Source organism: Notamacropus eugenii, chromosome 1, assembly GCF_028372415.1.
Source record: "Notamacropus eugenii isolate mMacEug1 chromosome 1, mMacEug1.pri_v2, whole genome shotgun sequence".
NCBI lineage: Eukaryota > Metazoa > Chordata > Mammalia > Diprotodontia > Macropodidae > Notamacropus > Notamacropus eugenii.
Genome location: NC_092872.1, coordinates 296680140 through 296692612, shown reverse-complemented (window position 1 = coordinate 296692612; position 12473 = coordinate 296680140). Strand labels below are relative to the sequence as shown.

Below are 12473 nucleotides of genomic sequence, written 5' to 3'. Positions count from 1 at the left end.
CAGCACTTAGGACATACCAGGTATTTAATAAATGCTTCTTGACTTGACTTGGCAATGTCAAGATATTGAGATCCCCTGTTTTTCAGAACCAAGGCCCATCAAGCAAGCTGTGCCCTGAGCTTGGCATAACAACAATCCTTTGTGCTCATCTTCTGGAACTGATGGCCTCTGAGCTTGGGCAAAGACCAACAAGCCCAGACATGAAGACCTGCTATGAATGAACTTTTTGTCACTAGACAACCTTACTTCACTGTCGCTCTTGTGCCTTATTCCTGTTGCTACACAGCACTGTTTGACTCTTTGTCTAGCCACAAATATATAAATCAAGGTTCAGCCCCCCTGCTGTGGGTCCCTCCACTAGGGGCAAGACCTTGGCATGTGTGTCCTTGCTTGCAAACCATTTCCCTCACTTTGAAATTAAACTTCTGTTTAATTCCTGACTCTCCAGTCTCTAACCTGCTCTGTTTGCCTTTGGATACTCACAGGTTGGAGACGAGTTCAGTCAGGTTGACAGTAAGAATCCTATTTAGAAGAGAAGTTTTCTCTTATTGTGGTTTCTCTACCCTTTAAAGGACGGAATTATCATTAAAGCTAGTCAAAAAACCATTAGCTGCTTTGTTCGTGGCAGATAGAGAGTTCTAACAGAAATTTAGATATAGTAAGTCTCTACCTCTATCTACTGAATCTCTGTGCCAAATTAGTGATCCGTTTTCCTATCTCCTCATCTATTTCCTTTCTCTGTCTAGGTGGTCTGGGGTAGAGTGTTATAATAACATCGTTCTGTTTCTGTCTGCACTGCTCTTTACCCAAATGCTCTCCACTAAGAACCTATATATCTTAAGGTTCCTTACCCAGATGCCCTGCCTCTGAAAAAGAGACATGGAACTTCTGTTCTGCTCCCTCAAACGTTGTCATGAAGATACTTGACCCCCAACATTGACCAAAAATGGTAAAATAGTTATTCCTCCTCTTACCAAAACCCATGCCAGAATGATTCTTCTCCATCATCCTATGTTATCCTTAAATGTCTGTCATGACACCTCTCACCTGTCCTTGGGAGACTGACATTTTCTGACCTAGATATGATTCATCTTTCTCTTGCCTAAGCTGGTACTCTCTATCCTTAATCATAATGCATGAGTAAAATTTTAATAGCATATTAAAATGGGCTGCCTTTGTTCTTGGTGTCAAAATTTCTAATTCTGCCTTCACCCTCCTACCCTTGGCTGAGGACTTATTGGTATATCCATAGAACCAAAGGATATTGGACATCCTTCCTTGTTCTTAGTTACTTCCAACCATGTCTTTAACTCAGCATGAAGAACGAAGACTTATCTGTCACTGGGGATCATTCCCTCAGAGAAAATATTTTGTAAAAATATAATTATAAATATAATTAAAACTAAAAATGAATTAATATCATCATATTCAAAACATCTCCATCTATGTACCAAGCTTGGGCAAGATCACACCAGATACTATGAGGTTTATTGGAAACAGTACTAGAATCTGGAATCTGAGGCCGTGGGTTTGAACCCTAACGCTACTCTTTGGAAGCATGGGTAAGTTGTTCCCACTCTTCGGACCTCAGTTTCCTGATCTGTAAAATGAAGGGGGTTGATTTGTTGATCTCTAATTCTAAAACCATAATTGCAAAATAACATGATATCACTATTAGTATGTTCTAATTAAATAAGATTTTAATAGTTATGTGGTCTCAGTCAAGTTACTTACTTTCTCTAAGCCTACATAAATGTATATATGATTTTCACATTATTCATTGCTTTGAACTGATTATACTTTTTGTAACACCCCCCCTCCCCTAATCTCTACGCCATCACTCTATCCTTAGTCATTCAAGCAGATCATTTGAAAGTTAACTTCACCTGGACTAGTTCTGTACTACCTATGTGGCAGAGATAGCACATTGTATAGTAGATGGAAGTGATGGACTTGAGATCAGGGAGACCAGGGTTCAGTTCCATCTTTTATAGTAATTTTATTGCCCTGATCACATAATTTAACCTCTGTTTGTTTCAGGCAGCTATCTCCCCAGGACTTACCACTAAGTCATGGTGGCCTAAGATCTATCTCCAACTTTTGCAAGACATTTATTAAATAATTAGCAGTAATTTAAATAAGGATGGACAAGACTTTTTAGATTTTTCTTTGTGAGTAAAAGCAAGCACCCAGGATATAATCTACTTCTGATAAGACTTGGCAGAGATTTCATTTTCTTTATGCAGTGGACCACAACTATGATTTCTTTTTTTCTGTAGCAACTCTTCTTTATTAATTTATTTACTTTTAGTGTTCAACATTCACTTCGATAAGTTTTAAATTTTCTCTCCCTCTCTCCCCAAGACAGCGTGCAATCTGATTATAGGCTCTACACATACATTCCTATTAAACACATTTTCACATTAGCCATATTACATAGAAGAATTATAATAAATGGTAGAAACTATGAGTCTGTTTCACTCTGCATTCAGACTCCACAGTTCTTTCTCAGGATGTGGATGGCATTTTCCATCATAAGTCCTATGGAATTGTTTTAGGTCCTTGCATTGCTGAGAAGCCTATCAAAATTAGTCATTGCATACTGTGGCTGTTACTGTGTACAATGTTTTCCTGGTTCTGCTCACTTCACTCAGCATCAGTTCATATAAGTCTTTACAGGCCTCTCTGAAGTCTTCCTGTTCATCGTTTCTTATAGCACAATAGTATTTCATTATATTCATATACCACAGTTTGTTCAGCCATTCCCCAATTGAAGGGCATTTCCTCAATTTCCAATTCTTGGTCACCACAAAAAGAGCTGCTGTCAATATTTTTGTATATGTGGGTCCTTTCCCCATTTTTATGATCTCTTTAGGATATAGCCCTAGACCCAACCATGATCTCTTGAAGGATGTAGATAAGCCATGCTGACCTACACAAAGGCATAAATTAGCCTTATGTCCAAGTTCGTAGCCTTTACGGAATTAGATTTACAGATTACCCCCTTAGTGACCATACTGCCCAATAAACACCTCCAGAATAATTCCTACTATAATACACTTGATTGAAGTTGGATGATTTTCAATTTATGGGAACCTAACATCTCTCAAAGAAGCCCCTTTCACTCTTGGGTAGCTTTAATTGTTAAGTTGTCCTGACACCAAGCCTAAAGCTTCTTTGCGACTACTATCATTGTTAATGATTTTGTCCTTTAAGGCCAAACAGAACAAATGGAATCCCTCTTCCATATGATAGCCTTTCAAATGCTTGAAGACAGCTATCAACCCTTAAAAACACTCCAGTATGTCTGCCAAGAAAACCCCAACAACTGCTATGACTGAACAACAAAGACACATCTAACTATACCATCATCTAGCCCACACATACAACCCCCAGATCCCAGGTTGTCTTTTCTGATCCAGAGTTTTGCTTATTGTGTCATGAATCAGTCTTCTACTTCATTTTCGGGCCACCATGTCCAAACTATGGCTCCACATGCTTACTTCTGAACCTCTTTCTAGCTCACCTCTATGCTTTCTCTTCCCCTGTTAGAAGATGAGGGGAGAGACTTTCTTGCTTTCTTCTATTTGTATTCACAGTACTTACTTAACATGCAGTAAGTGCTTAATAAATGCTTTTAAAAAAATCTAACATGAACATACTCCGACTGTCTTCATGAACACAAGACGCTTCACTGATGGCATCCGTCTGGATGCTCGTCAGCTTATCAGTGCCTTTCCTAAACTGTGGTACTCAGACCTGAACAGAATTCTCCAACTATTGTCAGAGAAAAACAGAGTACAGTCAAACCATTGCTCTCTTTCTCCTACAAGCTAGGTTTCCCTTAACGCATTCCAAGATCCCAATTGCTTTTTTTGGCAGCTCTATCACAGCACTTTCTCATATTAAGTTTACAGCCCACTAAAACCCCCAGATATTTTTTAGACCAACTGTTGCCTAACCAGGCCTTCTTGGTTCTTCTACTCATGAGGTTGATTTTTCAGCCCAGGACTTTGCATTTATCCTTATTAAATTTTGATTTATCCCAATATCATAAACTGTCAAGAACTTTTTGGACCCATAATCTGTCATTCAGTGTGTTAGAATTTCCTCACAGTTTTGTGTCACATAAAAATTCGATAAGCCTGTCATTTCTGCCTTTAAGTCATTGGTAAAAGTGTTAAATAGCACAGGGACAACCACAGATTCCTGGTGCATTCTGCTGGTGACATTAATTGTAAATTGACATTAAACATTAAGACCTCTTCTTTGAATCATTTAATAATGTCATTTAATAATTTAATAATTTCTATACCCACCCAGGGCAGTGAAATGGTGCAGTGGATAGAACCCTGGGCTTAGAATCAGGAAGACTAATCTTCTTGAGTTCAAATCTGGCCTCACACACTTACTAGCTGTGTGATCCTAGGCAAGTGACTTAACCCTGTTTGCCTCAGCTTCTTCATCTGTAAAAAATGAAAAGGAAATGGCAAACCTCTCCAGTATCTCTGCCAAGAAAACCCAGATGGGCTCATGAAGAGTCAGACACAACCGAAATGACTGAACAACAAAAATCCATCTAATTGTACTATCACCTAGCCCACACATACATTTTTCCTAACAAGAATAGCATGAAAGATTTTATCAAAAGCTTTGCTAAGATTTAGATAAACTGTACCCTATAACATTTTCTGATCCAACAATTTGATAAACCTATCAAAAAAGGTAAAAAAATACTAGTTTGACTTAACCTGTTCTTTATGAAGTCACATTAACTCTTTGTGATCACTGTGATTCACTATCTTCCGTTCCCTTCCGTTCCCTTCCCTTCCTTTCCCTTCCCTTCCTTTCCCTTCCCTTCCTTTCCCTTCCCTTCCCTTCCTTTCCCTTCCCTTCCCTTCCCTTCTTTCTTTTGTCAATTTCTCCTTTTCTTTATATTTTCTAAGCTTCTCTGGCTTCCTTCAAGTTTCATCTGAAGGTCCACCTTCTGCAAGAAATCTTTCCTAGTCCTCCTCCATATTAGTGCCTTCTCCCTGAGATCACTCTCCCAAATTATCCTGTATATATTTTGTTTGTATGTAGTTGCTTTGTGTTGTCTCCCCCATTAGATGGTGAATTCCTTCAGAACCGAAACTGCTTTTTGCCCTTCTTTGTATCCCTAGCACTTAACACAGTGCCTAGCACATTGTTGTTGCAGTTGTTTAGTCAATCAGCCCTGTCCAACTCTTTCTGACCCTGTGGACCATGGCAGCCCCTTTGCCCCACAGTGTTCATGGGAATTTCTTGGCAAAGATTTGTCATTTCTTTCTCCAATGGATTAAGGCAAACAGAGGTTAAGTGACTTGCCTAGGGTCATGTAGCTAGTGTCTGAGGCCAGATTTTGACTCTGGTCTTTCTGACTCCAGGCCCAGCACTCTATCCACTGAGTTACCTAGCTACCTCTGCCTGGTACATAGTAACCACTTTAACAACTGTTAGTTGACTGACTAATCTATTTATCATTTTTCTCTCCTAGGAATTAAAGTCAGGTTCTCTGCCTATAGTTTGCAGACTCTATTTTTTTCCTTTTTTTAAAAAAAAATTGAGACATTTGCCCTCCTCCAGTCCTATAATACCTCCCCCATTCTCCATGATCTTTTACAGAGGTATGAAACATGTTGCTCATGGGCACCATTCTCAAGTGGGACCAGAACCAGATTAAAATGAGATTGGTAAAATATTTAACAAAATAAACAAGAATACAATAGAACATAGATAATGTTAATGTGTGGTTTTCTAAGTCAACATGCTGCCAGTGGGGATCTTCATGTACACTTTATGTAGTTGTCCTGCTTCTCTTTGGGTTTGGTCCCACTGGTGTAAAGGACATAATAAATTAATGATGTTGCCCCTGTGTGGATCCTGATTGCATAAATACATAGTGGTGGGAGTTTCAAAAAGGAATCTGGTAAGATGATGAGAGAAGAGGTAATGGTAAGGGAGGACTGCATACACCCCTACTGGATTTCCCAACCCTGAACCTAATTCACTATATTCTTTATGAGTTCTGTGGATTGACCAGATGTCACAAGGTTCTATTCATCAGCCTGACAGATAGCTTTTTCTTGGAATATCGGTTGGGCAGATTGTCACCACCAAATTGGCCAATGTCTTGTTAATGAGGTTATTGAGAAAGAGACTGCAGCAAATATTTTTAAATGTGCTAGAGAAGAGCAATCATGTATTTGGCAGGGAGAGCAGCAGGCATAAAGTGGATTGCGATAGTCCTTTCCATCCTTAACATCAAATATTACCTTTCAGGCAGAAGTCTTATTTCCAAATGGTTACTATGCCAGAAGTCTTCATTGTTCTGGATCTCACTCATGTAGTCTACTTTAACACATGACCAATTGCTTTCCAATTACTCTACTCACCAAGTATTTTATTTCTCTCTGGTTGGCATAAGAGACTTGGAGGCCTTTTGTAACCATGGCTGCCATTCAAACAACGCATTTCCTTCTCCTGAGTTCTACCAAGCTCAGACAAGGTTAGAAATTCCAGAGAATTCAGAGCCTCACAAATCTTTGTTCTGCCAGGCTTTCTCAAATCATCCAAGTTAGAAAGTGAAGACAACAGAGACATCCTTTCCCTTGAGGTTGGGCGTATGCTCCAAAAATAGTCCATCTAACCTGGCATCTGGTTTATCTGGTCACCTCAGGTTCTCATTTCTACGTGGCTTTTTCAATCCAAAAGGGAGAAAAACATTTATATACTTCATTCATGTAAATTTTCCTAAGAAAAAATTCTTCTGTAAAGGTTGTGAATTATTTTCCAGATTACCACCCATGTAAATAAAAGAAAAAGCACTTATTAAGTTCTTACTATAGGCACATAAATTATTGAACTTAAATTCAGGAAGACTTGGGTTCATTCCCACCTCATATATTTGTTAGTTTAATGGTCCTAAGTAAATCTCTTTACTTCTATTGGCCAGTTCCTTCTTCTGTAAAATAGTCTTTAATAATACCCATAGCATTGAGCCCACTTTTGTGAGGATCAGATGAGATAAAGTATGTAACGGACTTTGCAAACCTTAAGGTATTATATGAATGTCTAAAATAATAATAGTTGTCATCATTATTACTGTTATTTAGTTTAGTTCAACAAACATATGAGTCCCTATTATATTGTAAATACTGTGCTTTATGCTATGGGTTACAAGTTACAAGAGAAGAAGAAAGTCTCCACCTTCAAGGTGCTTAAACCTAGATGGAGAGATAATAATAAAAATAACTGACATTTATATAATGCTTTGAGATTTGCAAAGCAATTTACATACAATATTTCATTTTGATTCTCCCGACAACCCCGCAAGGTTATCAGGTATGATTGTCCCCATTTTGCAGATGAGGAAACTGAGGCTGAAAGAAATTAAGTGACTTGCCCATAATCACACAATAAATGATCAAGAAAGATTTAAACTCAGTTTTCCTTATTCCAAGTCTAATTCTCTACCCATTCTGCATGCAGATGACGGTAAAAAAATTGTCAAAGAAGGGTACTGATGATATGTCTCAAAGGAGTCAGATAAGAGAAAATACCCTGTCACCTCAAATAATTAATGGAGAAATAATGACGTGAGTTGAGCCCTAGACACCAAGTGCGTTTGGAACACGTGTCCCAGATTTGTTGCCCACTGTGGTTTTTCTCAGAAATGAATATGGGTTGTGACTGAAGTCCAATGCTATATTGAAAGATAACTCAAGGCTCAGGAACTTAGAAGGCATGATTTCCTGGGTTCTTTTTCTGGACATATGTGCCTGGTGCCATAGCGAAGAGCTGAATAAATGCTTATTGATTTGCTATGACTTGAAGATAAAAGAAAATTAATAAATTTATTTCATATAAATTTTACTTTGTACACCTGTAGTATGATAAATACTGTCTCAGCAAAATTAACAAAGCTTGCTCATTACATGTGAGGAACTAACTAGAAAATATGTCAGACCTTGAATTCATGAAGGACTCAATAAGAATGTCTGGACTTATTGAAGGGAAACTCTGCATGCTTGAATTTCCCACCTGCCTATATATAGTATTCCCAGCTTAAGTCTCCAGTGTTCTGGCAAAGTACACTTTGCCATGGGAGAATCTCTCATTATCTCCTCTCCATACACTCTGATTCAGTGATACTGGCTATTCTTTGAACAGGACATTGTCTCTCTGCTTTGGGCACCTTCTCTGGCTGTCCTCCATATGTGAAATTCTCCCCCTCATCTCTGTTTCCTGGCTTCCTTCAAGTCTCAGTTAAAGCCCCACGTTTTTCAAGAAGCCCTTCCCAATCCTCCTTGATCCCTCTGAGACTACCCCAGTTTATTCCATCTCATGTTGTCTCCACCACTGGACTGGAAGCTCCTTCAGGGCAGGGGCTGCCTTTTTTGCCATTCTTTGCATGTCCAGCACTTAGTCCAATGCCTAGCACATAACAGCTTTTTTTCTTTTTATCTATTTTTAGCTTACAACATTCAGTTCCATAAGTTTTTGAGTTCCAAATTTTCTCCCCCTCTCTCCCCTCCCACCTCCCCCAAATGGCATGCAATTTGAAATACCTTCTACATATACATTCCCATTAAACATATTTTTACATTAGTCATATTGCAAAAAGGAATTATAACCAATGGAAAAAAGTATGGAATGCTTCACAAATTTACATGTCGTCCTTGTATAGGGGCCATGCTAATCTTCTCTGTATCTTTCCTATTTTAGTATATGTGGTGCTGAAGCAAGCACACATAGCAGGTTCTAAACAAATGTTTGTTGCCTTGCCTTGACTGACCCCAAGACCCTTTTCAGCTTTAAAGCTCTGTTCTAGCAGAGCTGCTAGCAAAGTCAGCCACTTGACTGAGGGCAGGCAGTCCCCTGCTAACTCCCTTTTGCTGAATCCTTGTGAGATTCACCTAATGGCCTTCCTAATATGCCTGGGGGACACCTTTACTTTCATCAGTGTGGGATCATGGTGGCTCACAGTGTCTGTGCCTGTGGTGTAGTACTGCATCCTGGGCCATTGCCAATTGTCTTGACTTTTGTCCTGCCACTAACTCGGAAGACAGAGTGAGGCTGACCACTTTGCACAACTCTGCCTCACTTCAATCCAACTCGCCACAAGTCAGGACGTCACCCATCACATCATCATGTCTTTCTCTTCTTCAAAAACAAAGGACAAATAACAGGGTGTCTAACTTGCTTTGCATCATTCCTGCTTCCAAAACTTATGCCTTTATTTTGCAACTTCTAAATGGCTATGTACTCTTTACTCTGCCTTGGGAAGTTCCCCCCTCACAAAGAGGTCATCAACCCTCTCCCCCCCCCCAAAAAAAAGATCATTTATCAGGGATCTATTTCAGGAAAGGTTTTTTATCAAATACAATGTGGACTGGATGACCTTCCAACTCTGAGATGTTACACTGTTTTGAAGTCATTTCCTTTTCTGTGCCTTTATTTCTTCATCTGTAACAGGAGTTGGATGAGATGATTCACCCTAAGGGTCCCTCCAGTTTTGAATATAGGAAATCAAGAAAAAAATTAATTAACTGCTCTGTGCTCCTGACAACTCTACTGAGGAAGTATGAAACTATCACTTTTATTACGTGCTTTGAGTTCCTCAAAACAGAGTCCTCTCAGGGCTGCTTGAGCCCATAGTCATTGCCTAAGGATAGAACATTTTGATTAGGAAAAGTCACTCCACCTCCCCCTCTCCCCTCCAAAATTGCTTCAGTTATTCATCCCTTTAAGGACTTTCGTCTCATAAGGAACCGAGAACAGCTTGGGATGATGTCCAAGTCATTCTGTAGGAGGATGGCTAGAAATCACCACAAAGAACAAACCAACTGCCAGTTGCTATCACTGGGAATTAAGCACATACTTGTGAATAAGTCCTTAGCAATTTGTTTCTATTATTGGACTGGTCCTTTCCTCTGCTACTGCCCTCCCCCAACTTGCCCTTACCTCACCAAGGCCTTTAGAGAGAATGACTCTTCCAAACAGGTTACTTGTCTGGAGCCTAGGCTAAGACATTCAATAATTCGTTATAATTTTGACATAACAAAGTCCTTATACTTTAATTAGTCATCACAAAATTACAACAACTTAACCTATGACAGATACCAGGCATTCTACTTCCCTCCCTCCTCCACCCCATGGATTTCACAACTTATTCACTGACTTGTATCTTTTATCTGTCTTTTAGTGACCTAATTAAGATGGAAAATCCCTGGGCAGACAACTCTTACCTATTTTTCATGCTAATGTGTAATAGGAAAAACTAAGAGCTATGAGGATTTTGTTCTGCCTGGAAGTCAAAAGCTCTCCCAATTCCATTCAGTTCAAAATGGATTAGGCGCTTCTAAAATGTACAAAGCACAAGGGAATGTAAAAACCAAAGAACTATTTCCGTTCTTAATGAATGAATGAGTTTTTATTAAATGCTTACAATGTGCTTGGCTCTTACAGGTGCTGGGATTACAAAGACAAAAATTAAATAACCCCTACCTCCAAGGAGTTTACAATCTACTAAGAGAAAACAAGTACAAAATTGATACAAAGTAATTTCATAGTGGGGATAGTCACTCACCACTGGATGGATCATGTAGGAGATAGAATCTAAATTGAGTCTTTTAGGATACTGGGAATTCCAAAAAGCAGAGATGAGGGGAGAGAACGTTCCAACATACCATAGGCTTTTGCGCAAGGAGTAATTTCTGTAATTGATAGTGTGGGGCCTGGAGTCAGGAAGACATGAATTCAAATCCAATCTCAAATTCTTATTGTATGACCTTTGGTAAGTCACTTAATTTTTGTTGACCTCAATTTTCTCAGCTATAAAATGGTGGTAATAGTAGCACTTGTCTCCCAGGGCTGTCATAGGGACTAAATGAGATCATATTTATGAAGTGCATAGCACAGTACCTGTCACACAATAGATATTTAATGAATGTTTTTTTCCATCCTTCCTTCCATGGAGACTAGGCTACTTTTTCCCTAAACCATCCTTAAGACTTAATTGGCTTAAGAGATGTAGCTTGATGTAGCTTCCTAGTGGTCTAAGTTTAAAAAACAGCCAACGAAAAGGTAAGAAGTCTCCCTTAGGCTTCAAGCCGCTGGGTTCCACTGTTTCAATCCTGTAACATTCCTAAGCTTTCTTTCCATGCTACGGCTAAGTAAACCTCTTACTGTTAAATGTTAGGTTGCCTGTAAGCGTCTCATTTCTTCCACTTCTGAACTGTAAGCATCAGACTGGCCTGAGTTGGACCTGACCTAACAAAACCATTGATATCCTATAAAAAGCCCTGGATTTGAAGTCAGCAGATGTAGGTTCAGATCTTGGCTTTAACACGTATTAGCTGTGTGACCCTAAGCAAAATACTTACCTCTCTGATTATCAACGTCCTTACCTATAAAGTGGTTGTAGGGAAAACATTTTATAAACCTTAAAGTGATATATAGGTGTAAACTATTACTGTTATTAATAATCTTTTTGGGGGGAGGGAAGCTTTTTATTGTAGGTGCAGTGAGACAGCTGGACACAGTTTAGATGATTCCAGTTTCGTTGGCAGCATCCACAGCACCATAGTCTGCAGCAAGACGGACATAAGCTTTCTTCTCTCCATCAGGCTGGATCACTGTGTTGAGCTGGGCCACATCGATGTCATACAGCTTCTTTACTGCCTGCTTGATCTCATGCTTGTTGGCCTTGATGCCCACAATGAAAACTAGGGTGTTGTCCTCAGTCTTCTTCATAGCAGACTCAGTAGTCAAGGGAAACTTAATGATGGCACAGTGATCAAGCTTGTTTCTCCGAGGGGCAATTTCCGAGGGTATTTGGGCTGCCTTAGTCTTAGTGTCTTGGGTTGCCAGAAGGTGGGGGATGTTTGGGTCTTCTTCTCTTTGTGGCTATGGATACCTTTCAACACCGCCTTCTTGGCCTTCAAGGCCTTGGACTTGGCTTCTGTCTTGGGGAGGACAACGGCTTCCTTCTTTGCCTTCAGCACCATCTTGGGGGAAAGGGCTGTTATTAATAATCTTAAGAGAGTCAGTGCTGCATGGTGGAGAGAGATCTGGTCTCCAAGTCAAGAAGATTTGGGTTCAGGGGCGGAGCCAAGATGGCGAAGTAGAAAGACGCACATACACATAGCTCCGAACCCACAAACCACAGAACGGCTAGAGGGGATTAACCCAGGGCGAATTCTGCACCCAGAGACCACGGAATATTGGAGCGAGGGAGATTTCTGTTCCGGAGAGACCTGCAAACCTCTCGCGGGGGGTCCTTCACGTTGTAGACTGGGCGCCGGGACGGGGAGCAGAGGGCAGCCCTGCCGCGGCCACGACACCGTGAGGAAAAGATCCAAGAGGGCTACGGGGACGGGATCTCCAGCGGCCACGCGGGTCCCCCCACCCACAGAGGGACCTGCAAACCTCTCACAAAAGGTCCGTCGCAC

At 40.1% G+C, this 12473-nt stretch overlaps 1 non-coding gene across 1 annotated transcript; it reads right to left on the bottom strand.

Moving 5' to 3' along the window:
• Positions 1 to 8662: 8662 nt before the first annotated feature.
• On the bottom strand, positions 8663 to 8769 carry LOC140521742 (U6 spliceosomal RNA). The gene has a single exon (XR_011973044.1). It is a non-coding gene; the product is annotated as a U6 spliceosomal RNA (small nuclear RNA).
• Between the last annotated feature and the right edge of the window lie 3704 nt (positions 8770 to 12473).